General features: G+C 38.9%; 1 pseudogene; it reads right to left on the bottom strand.

The window, feature by feature from the left end:
• Positions 1-2,300: 2,300 nt before the first annotated feature.
• LOC110801823 (G-type lectin S-receptor-like serine/threonine-protein kinase At1g11330) overlaps positions 2,301-13,653 on the bottom strand; it is a 29,872-nt pseudogene continuing 18,519 nt past the window's right edge.

Below are 13,653 nucleotides of genomic sequence, written 5' to 3'. Positions count from 1 at the left end.
ACTGCATTATTTGTATATTCTCTAAAAAGGCTTGAGGTTAGGTCTAGGCCTCTAGGCTCTAACTATAAGCTGGTGTCTAATGCTTAATCAGTGACTAATATATCTAATATGCATTTGTTTAAGATTGGTTGAGATGGGTGGTTAGATAGATAGTGTGTTTGATTGTGTAGAATTTAGGGAAATATGCACAAGGGTTTGGCTAAATCTCTCTTAAAAACTACAAAGGAAGGCGAAAAACTTTAGACTACTACGTCTCTACTCTCCAGGAAAGCATTATAGTGAATTTTACTAACAAGTAACAACACATTGAATTACATACTTCCTTAAACATTGCATATCCTTACTAATCTTGACAATTGGACATATTACACATAAGAAAACCATTTGTTTCTAAAGACCAGTTTTGCTTATGCATGTCTAGAGATTCCCATCTAATAAATCTCATTTATTGTTTCTCCACGTGTTGCTTATGCCTTACTCATATGGACTGTAATCAACTTTATTTTCCAACTAATATTGTGTGTCGTGTTTAGGTTGTGTACTCCTGAGTCCTGAATACAATATGTATGAAGATGACCCGTTTTCTCTGTAGATGGAGGATCATGTTAGTAACCTATAATTCTATTGTTCGTTATTATTGGAAGTGATAACAAATGTATATGCAAGCACCTTAGCCTAAGATTGTTTCCTCAGTTATCTGGTATTGATTGTGTTATTGATATAAACAACAAACAAGAGAGTTTATATGTTGGTTGCTGCAGTATCTCGTTTAGAGGGGTCGAAGCATTTAGAAAAGGAACACAAAGTGTTTGTTGCTACCAACATAGATGGGTGGATGTCTTTCGGGTTCCATTAATGCTACCGACATATTTATTTAGAAGAAAGTGTTCATAAAACTCTGGTATCCAGAGGCAGGAATGGACATAGAGCCTTTTAATGGTCGAGCTAAAGACAAAGTAGAGACAATCATCTTATAAGTTGATTTGTCACTTATGTATAATTACTGAAATGAGTTCATTCTTTTCAAGGTGATGAATTGATAAACCTTGTTTTCCAAATTGTAATTTTATTGTTAAGTCCCGTTAAAAGTTTACTAAGTGTGTTGTTTTTGTTCATGCAGTATATATACGACTCTGAATGAAGAGCCTTATTATCCATACACCTTTTGGCTTGCTATTTTGCCTCCGAACATCATTTGCACCTACATTGTAAACATATGTTTATTTGTTATTGTCTAATATATGCAATTTCAACTTTAACATACACTTTTTAGCATTTATCATGAAATTGTAAATGTATGTTTTTTAACATACTATTTTTACAAAATAAATTTTTATACCTTGGGGGACCGTGCGCTAACTAGTATGTTTCAAAAAACATTTGCGTCATAATCTGAAGCAAGCTGCACTTATACATACGGAGTATAAAAATATATACTGTTGAACCTTTTTCCAATTGACAAAAGGGAAAGTGCAATTTATACAAACAAAAAATGAGACACATAACTATTTTTAAATCAACTAAACATGTCACTATATCATCACCATATCTAAGCTAGTTATCCCTCTATTTATTTTTTATTATTTGCTCTCATTCCCTCCTTCAAAAATACTCTATGACATACTCCCTCCGTCCCTTAATACTCGACCTGTTTTGACCGGACACGCTTGCCAATACACAACTTTTACCACCAATTTCTTTAACTACATATTACAAAAACTTATAAAAATATTAATATTTTGAAAATATATATTAAGATGAAGCCAAAGATATATTATATATTAACATGTGTTTTCATATACTATAAATAAAACAGGGTCAAAGTGATTTATGTAAATAGTGCAAAAAGTCAAAACGGGTCGAGTATTAAGGGACAGAGGGAGTATACTTTAAACTGCGCACTTGGCATTTTTTGAGAAAACAGAGACAATAACCATTCCTAGTCAATATTGTGATTCTTCTAATTATTTTGGTTCCTTCAGTTAAATAAATCCGTTACCTTAGGTACTATATGTTTCTGAACAAAAGCATCCTACACTCAGTCAAAGTATGATTTTTTCTCGGCTGCCTTTTTCATCCGGAGTCATCTCCAAAGTGAAGGCAACATGTTTGATTATCAAACATTGTACAAGTCTTAAAATTATTATTAAAAAGAACAAAAAAAATACGAGTACAAATTTTGATTTCTAAGAATCTTTCCCAAAACCCCTCCTCTCTAAAGTTAAATCATTTAAAAACTCATGAAAGAGTTCATAAACAATGTCATTGTTAGTGAATTGTCATGAATATGAGACTGAGAATTTGAAAAAGTACATTAATGAAATAGATATCATACAGAAGAATTATCAGAAAAGCAGAAAGATTCAAAGTGATCACCTAGTTCTGAATTAGCCAACCAAATGAAAATATCAGCACTACCAGCAGAACACTCTTGTATGTTTATGAGTTTCCATTCCATACCATGCACCCAATACCTATAGAATATGCATAACGGGCTAAAAGGTTTATCATCATACTCAGTGAAAATATCTGAAAGTGGGCCAGGAATATGTCCACTTAATGGATTCGATGCACTCACCCACAACCGTAGTATTGACTCCTCATCCATATCCTTGTCCAACAAGAGCCTCATCTGTGGCAAGAACAAATATGTGAGATGATCAAAACTTTTCCCAATCATCATCCCGCAATACTTGAAGGCAAAATGAGGTGCTTAGTTTCAAGAAGCTAAACAACTCAACTGTTAGCCAGATGAGATACATATGATGACCAAAAGATCATATTTTATCCATCCAAGTCATTAATAGGGCTGTCCTGTTGGCTGCCCCATACAACTTCCAATTTTATCAGAATCCTCAATATTATACCAGACTCTATACCAGACTCTAGCTGATAAAAAATGTAGACAATGTGTTTTATGTAGGTCTTCATCTTAGCACCTCGGCTATGATGGTAGACTCCTAGCCAATTATTAAAAACAACACTCACATAATCTATGATCGACTTTCTAACAAATTTTGTCATAAAGTAATTCCAATTGGTAAATTTGTTTTAGAATTTAATCTTTGAATACGGAGTATATCACTTACAAAAACAATACTAATGAGATTAATTTCACATCATACATTCTCATAATTGAACTTACTCAAAATGTGAATAAATTGATGAGACTTCTTTTTAAAAAATTGTTAAAGAATAATCATGTGCAGAAAACATCCCCCGCATGGCCTCAACCTTAAACCAAAAACACCCTCCCCACCCGCTGACGCCTGACCGCCTGCCAAAAGAGAGGCAGTGATCTGCAAACCACTTGGTGAAACTCGGTTGACTACATCGTCGGGTCCGGCCCCAAGTTCTCCACACTCCCCTCTTCTCCTACTATGATTATCTCTGTACTTCTGGATTTAAATTGAAAGAAAAATAAATCTGATTTCCTCTTTGCTCAGCATAGACTATAGAGTGCACTATCATACCATCCAGAATCAAGGTTTTGTTGCACAACAACTCTCAAGTCCCTAACCAATTCAACATCCCTAACGCCTCTAGACTCCAGTGTATCAGAAGTGACATTAATTGAATAACATGCATAAACATAAAGCATACCATTATCGAAAGGGCATTGTTAAATGACGCCCTAGTATTAAAAAAAACGCCCTACTTTGTCTCACTTTTTCCTATCTTATCCTTACCAATTTACCCTAGTTTCTTAACCTTGTTTTTTCTTAGATTCTCCTTCTTATAATATAACTCTCACTCTTCCAAAGCATACCACCAGGGCACCACCATAGTTACCGGAGCACCACTATTAGCCCGACTCCGACAACGAACTGAAGTAGTGGTCGGCCATCAACTCCGTTGTTGCGATGCTGCCTCACCTACCCAACCCACATTTCCACCAAGGAAAACTTGCACCACAACACCCTGTCGGGTGACCCAAATGGCTAAAGATGATAATCGTACAATAGCAAGTATGCACAAGGTAAATCGATTTGCGAAAGTTCGTACTTTTTTTTTCCCGGAAAATAGGGCGAGACTACATCTAAATGAGTGTACACCAACGAGCAGACTAAGTTAAATTCAGTTTAGCCTACGGGATAGACTACATCTAAATGAGTGTACACCCATGGACGATACTCATTTTGTGTTAGTCTACACCATGGGGTGGACTTACTTAGAGCTAGTCCAGCCCTTCACAATTTTGACGACATTTCAGTCCAACACTACTCTGAGGATTTGATTCATCTAACTCCTCAATACAAGTACACACCCATAAAAGTACGAAACAACCCCTTGGAGGCTTTGAAGTATCAAATTTCATGTGGTCTCTAATTGTAATACTTGAAGAGGAGGCAAAATACAAAACAAAAACTTTGAAGAGAAGGTGATGGGAGATTTACGGCTTCGATGGGAAGCGATGAAGCAGCGTGGGCAGCGGTGGCTAACATTGGTGACCAGGGTATCGTGCTTATGTTGTTTGCAGTGAGGGTGAAGGGGAGAGTGAGTGTCCCGATCGAGGGTGTCCTAATAGTGCCGGAACAGTGAGAGGGTGAAGAGAGGGAAAGCACTGAAGGTGAGGAGAGAGACTACCAGTGAGGGAGGGTTTTAGTAAAGGTAAAATAGGAAAATTCATGATAAAATAGGGCGTTTTGTTTAATTATAGGGTGTTAAAAAACAATTCACTTATCGAAACTATGCACTTCCAATTTTAATTCTTCCAAAATTCATGGAAAACAACCCAAATTACTCAAAACAGTGACTAAAAACAACAATTGCAAACTACGACTCTACCAATCAAGAAATTGGTATGTTTTTCACCAATCTAGAGTAGAAAATACTGAAATAAACTGTCAAACTGAAAAATGCTAGAGAGAGAGCGAGAGAGCGAGAGAGAGAGAGAGCCCCCTCCACAGCCACCGGATCCCGTCAAGGAAGCACAGGTTCAGCTAGCACACTACTCAACCACCATCAACCTCCATCCCCACCCTGACCAAACCCAACCCCAAAACCAATCCCAATCCCAAACCCAAAAACCAACCTATGCAGAAATGCTACAAAACAAAAACCAGCAGCACACCCATCCGGCTACCAACCTCAACCAACTAATGAACATTGTCTCCACCACCCCTCCACCCAACTATGATGAGAGCACAGAAGCATTCATCAGCTTAAACCAGGAAGATGCGTCAACAATCTCGGAGAAATGGGTAAGCTCCCTCATTGTGAAGGCAATAGGGAAGTCATTCTCAATTGATTATTTGAAGTCATCCCTTCAAAGAATCTGGAAAATCACCCCACCCCTGCAATTCATAGCACTAGGGAAAGGGTTTTACAATGTCACCATACCCTCGGAGGAGGCAAGAGAAGGTATACTCTCGAAGGGACCGTGGTTTGTTGCAGGCCATATGCTCCTTGTCCAACCTTGGACACCAGGCTTTAAACCATCGGAAGCGATTATCTCAAAAGCCCCAGTTTGGGTCTCGCTACCGGAATTACCAATAGAATTCCACACCAAACCAATCCTGCACCGAATTGCGAATGAAATTGGGGCCTTCATCAAAACAGACATGAATGCAATTGAGCAAAACAGGGTAAGGTTTGCCAGAATTCAGATTTTGCTGGACTTGGCAAAACAGAGGAAGGAAGCCGTATGGTTAGGAGCGTTCAAACAAACCATACAGTACGAAGACACACCTAAATTTTGCCACCAATGCAGCTCCATTGGCCATGGAGAAGAAAGGTGCCCCCAGAAAAGAACAATCATGGAGATAACCAAGAACGGCGGGAGTACAGGGGATGCCGATGAGGACAAAATTTTAGGGCAAGACGTGTCACAAGCAGAAAGGGTTGATAGAGAGGAAGAAGGGGAAGGCCCTTGGATCCATGTTTCAAAAAAGGCGACAGCGGGAAGTAAGAGAGGTGAAAGGCAAAAGGCTCCAAGAAACAAGAAAGCTGAGCAGAAGATTGCTGCAGAAGGCAATGTTGGAGGAAAAGGAGGGAAAAGACAAAACCACAACGGACAAAAGAAAAAACCAAATGCTCCAACAGGGAGGTACACAATTTTAGTCCAAAATGTTACCAACAAACTGTCAGCCCAGTTGAGGAAGAAGGATCTCACCAAAGCCCAAATCAAAAAGCCCAGTTGTGAAATGGACCCAAACACCACTGAAAATCAAAGAACCCAAACGGCTAGCATTAATACCTCAACTCCCAATACCAACCCACCGCCACCTAAACCAATCAAAAGCCACCCCTCAAAGACAATCCAAACCGTCCATCTATCCCCCCCTCCCCAGCAAACCACAGCCGCTCGATCGCAACTTTTCACCTTCTCCTCAACAGTAAAACCTAATGAGGTAAATGCCCCCAAACCCATCAACCCCACTATCTCCCCTACCAGAAACACAACTCCTCCCGCTGGAAAAAGTAAAACCCACTCAGAACACCCTCAACCCAGCAACAATGTCGAGCGATTTGGACACGGAAATGTTCGATCTTGGAAGCGAGTCGGAGGAGGAAACAGACTCCACCAAGCCACCACCATACATCCACAGTTACTTCAAGCGCCGAACCACACCAAACCCCAAATTCCTTCTTCCCTTCCAGCCTCTCCCACTGGAGTACCCTTTTCCAATCATCGAACCCACCATAGATCTTTCTCTAACCCACTATGTCTACAAGGAACCACCGATCCCGACTTTCCCGGAATTCCATTTCAACAACATGAGGTTCACCCTCAAACTCTCATCACAATGGATAGATGTCAGCCCTTCGGCGATACGTCAATTCATGCTGGAACCACACTGGCTAGATTTCCCATACCAGGATATGGAAATGTCGCCAAAAAAAGGAGGTATGATGATACCTGTCCATCTGCCGGATCTCAAAACAATCAAAGCCCTTTCCCCTGTTTTGGAGAAGTTTCTGCGATGGTGGATGCTAAGCAAGGAAGCACAGAAGGGGCAGTTCATAGTACCACCAGAGCTGGAATTTATGTGCGACCCAATCCCAGTGCTACCTCAAGTCAGGAGGACCTGGCCGTTGTCAGCAAGGAACCCGATCAAGGGAACCTTTGGGGAGACAACAAATGCACTCATGGTACTTGCGACAACGGAGAAGTTCAACCAAGTGGAAATCAAAGTGATAATAGTGAAGGAGGTGGAAGAAGGGGACTGCGAGATGGAACTGGAATTCATGGCAAGGAAGGAGACCCTATGGAGCAGGAGGAACAACGAGTTCATACACAAGATAGATCCTCTGACCAACAGGAAGTTCAAGGAGTTCTCCAAAACTCGAAAAACACCTGATCCCATGATAATAGTTGCTTGGAACTGCAGAGGAATTGCCCGCCGGGGATTCCAATCCAATATCCGCCACCTCTTTAAAGAGCACCTTCCCCAAATCCTAATACTAACCGAAACCAAAACCAGCCCCAAAAACACTGCAAGAATCATGAAGAAAACTCCCTTTGAAAAGTATGTGCTAGCTGAACCCTATGGCCTCGCTGGTGGGATCATAGTTATGTGGAACCCTGACTTCATCAACTTTCAGATGATTGGAAGGGACCTGCATACTATTCATGGTATTGTGGAGGTAAACACTTCCCCCCCTTTTAGTTTTTGCTTATCTGCTGTGTATGCTAGTACCAAGTACAAAAGTAGATTAGAAACTTGGCATGACCTAATAGACATGTCTAAACTAATAACAGTTCCTTGGGTAGTAATGGGAGATTTTAATGAAGTCACTTGTCAATCAGAGAAACTGGGGGGCAATTTGATCAAACAACATAGGGCAGATAGATATTCTGATGCCATGAATGAATGTGGGCTAGTTGATGCTGGCTGTGTGGGTAGCAGGTTTACCTGGTTTAATAAACAGAAAGATAAACCCATTTACCAAAGACTTGATAGGGCTTGGGTAAATATGCACTGGCTTAATCTGTTTCCTAACTCTACTGTAATTACATTGCCTAGAGAAGCTTCTGACCATAATCCAATTAAGCTAATAACGGAAAATATTGGTTTGCAAAATCATGGTCACCAAAATGTTTTCAAAATGGAACCTTTATGGTATGCTGAACCAGGTTTCTCAACCATGGTGGATGAAAACCTAAATGCTGATAATTCTGACTTGGTTAGTAAACTCAATAATATCTCCAAAACCATGTCTTCTTGGGTTAAGGACAATATAGGAAATATTTTCAAAAAAAGGAAAGTCTTGTGTGCTAGAATCATGGGTATCCAACGAGCTCTAGAACACAAGCCAACCAATAAGCACCTCTTGGACTTAAATGAGGACCTCTCTAATGAGCTAGGTCTCATTTATGAGCAAGAGGAAGCCTTCTGGATGGCTAGGGCTAGAACTAGTTGGATTGAAAATGGGGACAAAAACACTAGCTATTTCCAGAAGTCTGTCATCATAAGAAGAAGAAGGAATAAAATCACTAGCCTTAGGTCAGAAGTGGGTCAGGATATCCAAGGGAAAGATCTAGTACCCCATATTGTCAGCTACTTTTCCACCCTCTTCACCTCTGAACAGACCATTCCCCCCTGTGAAAACCACCACTACTCCAATGAAATCAGTATTGACCATGCCACCAATATTGAAGAAGTTGGGAGAGCTGTGTTTGACCTAGGCCCCCTTAAGGCCCCAGGTATTGATGGCCTTCATGCCCACTTCTACCAACAACACTGGGGTGTTTTGTGGAAAGACCTATATAAGTATGTGGATAATGTACTGCAGACCAAAACCTTTCCCCAGTCCATCAATGATACCACTATCTGCATTATACCCAAGACTGCCCTACCAGAGTCCATAAAGCAATTTAGGCCCATAAGCCTGTGTAATGCCAGCTATAAAATAGTGTAAAAAATATTAGTCAACAGGATCAGACCTCTTTTGAAGGACATCATCTCCCCAAATCAGAATAGTTTCCTTCCTGGAAGGGGCTGTGAAGTTAATTACATTGCAGCTTCTGAAATCTTACACTCCATGAAAACCAAAAAAGGGAAGTTTGGGTGGTTTGCTCTTAAGATAGATCTTGAAAAAGCTTATGATAGGCTGGAGTGGAACTTCATTAGGTTCTGTTTAGCAAGGAAAGGCTTTGATAGAAATTCCACAGACCTCATTCTTAATTGCATTGCCTCTCCTGCAACATCTATCATTGTAAATGGAAAGCCCTCCCCCTCCTTTAAAACCACTAGAGGAATCAGACAAGGAGACCCAATATCCCCATATGTTTTCATTATTTGCATGGAGTACTTAGCTGATATGATTAGTGAGGCTGCCTCTAAGGAAAACTGGAAACCCTTCTACTTGAAGAGGAATGGCATCCCCATCACCCATTTGATGTTTGCAGATGATCTGCTTCTGTTTGGAGATACTTCTGCCAAAACTCTCAGTGGCATGAAGGAGGTCCTTAGGAACTTCTGGGACTGCTCTGGCCAAAAAATGAATAACTCTAAGAGCAAGATCTATTTTTCCAAACACACCCCCCAAAACCAAAAAGATCTATTCTGTAACACTCTAGAGGTACAACCAAGCCCTGACTTAGGAACATACCTAGGGTTCCCCTTGACAGACAAAAGGCCAACCAAGAACCAAACTTTAGACATTTGCAGGAAAATTAAGAGCAAACTGGCCTCCTGGAAGGCTAAATGCCTCAGCAAAGCTGGTAGGTTAGTACTTATAAAGTCCACCTTGACCACCATAGCAAATTACTCTATGCAAATTCTGTACTTACCAAAGAAAACCCTCCAGACTATTGACCAAGCTTGTGCTAATTTCCTATGGGATTCAGAACCCCAGAAAAAGAAAACCCACCTTGTAGCTTGGCTCAAGGCCTGTGGACCATTGGAAGTAGGAGGGCTTAGTGTTAGATCAGCTGTAATGATGAATAAAGTGCTAATGACTAAACTCTGCTGGAAATTTAACACAGGGGAAAACCTAGCCAGTAGCCTAATCAAGGAAAAGTATGTTGATAATAGACCCTACCCTGCCCCTTTCTCAAAAGGGTCTCATATTTGGCAAAATGTTGGAAAGGGGTGGAACATGTACAAGGACCTTACTGCTTGGTGTATAGGGGATGGAACCCAGATCAACCTTTGGCTAGATAATTGGACAGGAAAAGGTTCACTTAGATCTTTAATACAAGGACCCCTAACCAGAGATGAATTTGCACACACTGTTAGTGACATTAGGAGGGATGGCCATTGGAACTTAAGCTGCATTTCCTTCACCCTACCCACTGACTTAATCCAATGGATTCAAGCCATTCCCATCCCTCAGTTTGGTGAGGATGCCCCCTTCTGCTCTCTATCAAAAGGGCTCCACTTTGACTCAAAAACAGCTTACAACACCATTTGGAACACCCACTTCCCTGACACAGACTCAAGTGATAAATGGAGTTGCATTTGGAAAGCTAGATGCCCACCTAAACTGAAAATATTCCTTTGGCTTATTCTTTGGGGAAGACTCCCAACTGCATCCCATCTATCCAGTAGACAGATTATCCCTAATGGAAATTGCCAGTTTTGTCCTAATACCCAGGAAGACATGGTACACTTGTTTTTAAACTGCCCCAGAGCTACTGAATTTTGGAGTAATATTGAGTTTCAACCCAAGTATAACCATCTCCACTCTGATGTTGAAAATTGGTTCCTAGATAACTTGAATGATACTGGGCTATCCCAGGTTTTGAACACTACAAACCAAACAGTTTTCATCTTTTGCCTTTGGAGAATATGGAATAGAAGGAACTTATGGATCTTTCAAAAAGAAAACAAAAATATTCAGTCTTGGTGTCACCAAACTCTATGGTTAGCAAAAGAGCATGGAAATATAGAGAGTAAAGGAACACAACAGATTAAACCAGTGCATCTGGACCCCCCTAGTCCCTCAAATTACTTTGTTAAATGCGATGCATCTTTCTGTTCCTCCACTCTCCTTGCCTCCTATGCAGCAATTTGCAGGAATGAAGATCACACATTCATGGCTGGAATAGCTGGAACCTTCACCAGTACCTCAGCTGCTGCTGCAGAAACTCAAGCTATCCTTATAGCTAGCTCATGGGTCATCATCAAAGAATGGCAGAATGTGACTATATTTACAGATTGCAAATCAGCAGCAGAACACCTAAACAATGACAACCCTCCAATTTCTTGGCTGTCTAACCTATATGCTAAATGCAGGGAGTTGCAAAGAACCCACGGGAGCCTCTGGGTGAAATTCAGAAGAAGGGAGCACATCATGGAAGCAGACTACGTGGCAAGGAAGGCCAAGGACAGGCTGAGTCTGTTGGATCAAGGCAGTGATTTAGAACCCCCCAGTTTAACTACTGATATCTCATCAAACAATGACACTAATTTTTTGGGAGCATGTTTGCTTCAAAGTAATTGGGCGATATGTGCCTGTATTTTGACCTCCACACGGAGTGGAGTTAGCTGAAAACTTATTATGTATGTGCACTCTAATATTTAAGTAATCAAGTAACTCATTTTCACCAAAAAAAAAAAAAAAAAAAAACTGTCAAACTGAAATTTCCCATCTAATAACCCCGTATGGGGAAGACAAAGAAAAAAGCATCATAAGGAAAGAATCAATGCAAAATTGGGGTTTGATTCCACGGAAATACGAACTGGTACCTCGAATTTTGATTTTGCGTCCCTTTCGAATGCAAATTGGCCACTGGTTACCGACGAGCAACAGGATTCGCCGGCCGTTAGAAACTGTAAGTCGTGGTGGCTCAGTGAAGGAGCCAGGAGGGAACATTAACAAAGGTGGCGACACGCAACTGATTTTGTCTTGCCCATTATACGGAGTAAGAGTTATATTACTTATATGAGCATTTTTTTAACCGGAAATATTATTTTTTACTACCTATAAAAAAATTTAAAGTATTATTTTTTAATGTCTAAAAAATTAAAATTAGTAATTTGGAAAAGAAATGAATTCTTTTTACTACTTGAAAATGAAAAATATATGAAACCGTTATGTGATAAAGGTAATAAACTTATACGGAATAATATTTTCTCTTCTTACTTGATTTCATGTACTCCCTCCACATTTTATTAAATGATACACTTTCCATAAACGTCCCTATTTTATTAAAGGATACACTTCCGTTTTTTGGCATGTCATGGTCTTTACTTCTAATTATATTTTTCTCCTTATTTTAATTTGGCCCGCATCCTTACTCGCGTCATCTTTTTTACTACAATGCATAATTCACACATTACCTCATTTTCATCTCATTTTAATAAATTCAATTCATTCTTCTACATCTGCGTGCCGGTGAAAGTGTATCCTTTAATAAAATACGGAGGAAATATTTAACTTTATTCTATTCCTCAGGTTCTTTCTTTTTCATGCACTCACATAATTTTTCACAAAATTGACAAAATTCAATGGCATTAAAGAGAAGAGGGTGAAGGAGTAAAAACAAAATCTCAGGAAGAGTGCATAAAACATTGGAGGTAAATTGAATTATTGAGCCCCACATAACAGTTTCATCTATTTTTTTATATTTTAGGGTGGTAAAAAATAATTTTAAGTATTTTTTGTGGTAAATACAAGTTTAAATTTTTTAGGTGGTAAAAAGTAATTTATCCAAAAAATATAACTACAAATAAATGGTTTTACATTATATCGAGTTAACTTTTAAGTATATAATAGGGTTTTCACAAATTCTTATTTACAAGGGTTGTACAATAAATATTGTACACCGGAGTAAAGTTAACTCAAAATGCTTAAAAGTTAAGGTTATATATGTAAAAGTTATCTTTTTTTAGTGATAAATTTTTTTCGTTTTAATAAAACTTATTTATTCAAAATCACTATTAATGTATAAAATTAATCATTTAATCCTTTAAAATATTTATCTATCAAATTTTTTTACTAATATAAAAGTTAATCAAAACTAAGTTAAAGTTACAAAAAAAAATGGATAAAAGTTATTTTGGTATACAATAAATTTATTGTACACCTTATCCACGCAAGACCTTTTACAGCTTTTTCACATTATAAAAGTTTTTTTTTGTGTGTAGAAGATAAGAATGCTCTTAATGCACTAGTACGGTACTACCTCTCGCTTGTATTTGGATGGAGTGGTTAACTCAGTGTCGCGCATAAATGCTCACAAACAACAAAAATAATTTCAAAAATGATGTGTTTCAGACCCATAAACTAGTGTGTTCTGGGCGATGCTCCGATTAAAAAATGACAATGTTGAATAATACATGAAATATTTTATTTACATTGTTTACATGGGTTGTATATGCCAGTTTGACCTTTTTAATAACTATCTGGAGATTTTTTTTTTTTTTTTGGGTGTAACCCTTAGGGCTAATCTGGATTCAGGGCGAGTTCTGAGCGGATAGGTTACAGTCCCCTTCCAGTTGTTGTTGACAGGGATCGAACAGGGAGTCATCCCTAACAAGTTTGACCTGAATCACCACTGAACCAACATACAATTGGTTAGATCATATCGTTTATTTTATTTGGATGTGAATGTAATGTATGTAGTATGTATCATTTTTATAGCGTTATTCCCTTTTTGGGTTGTTAGTATTCGTAAATCATGTATAATATCTAATAAATATTTTGTATATATGCTATGATTAATATATGCTAACACAATTGTTGACTAATTAATGTAAA

Source organism: Spinacia oleracea, chromosome 6, assembly GCF_020520425.1.
Source record: "Spinacia oleracea cultivar Varoflay chromosome 6, BTI_SOV_V1, whole genome shotgun sequence".
NCBI classification, from domain to species: domain Eukaryota; kingdom Viridiplantae; phylum Streptophyta; class Magnoliopsida; order Caryophyllales; family Amaranthaceae; genus Spinacia; species Spinacia oleracea.
The sequence above is the reverse complement of the archived record's forward strand: the minus strand, read 5'-3'. Positions and strand labels throughout refer to the sequence as shown.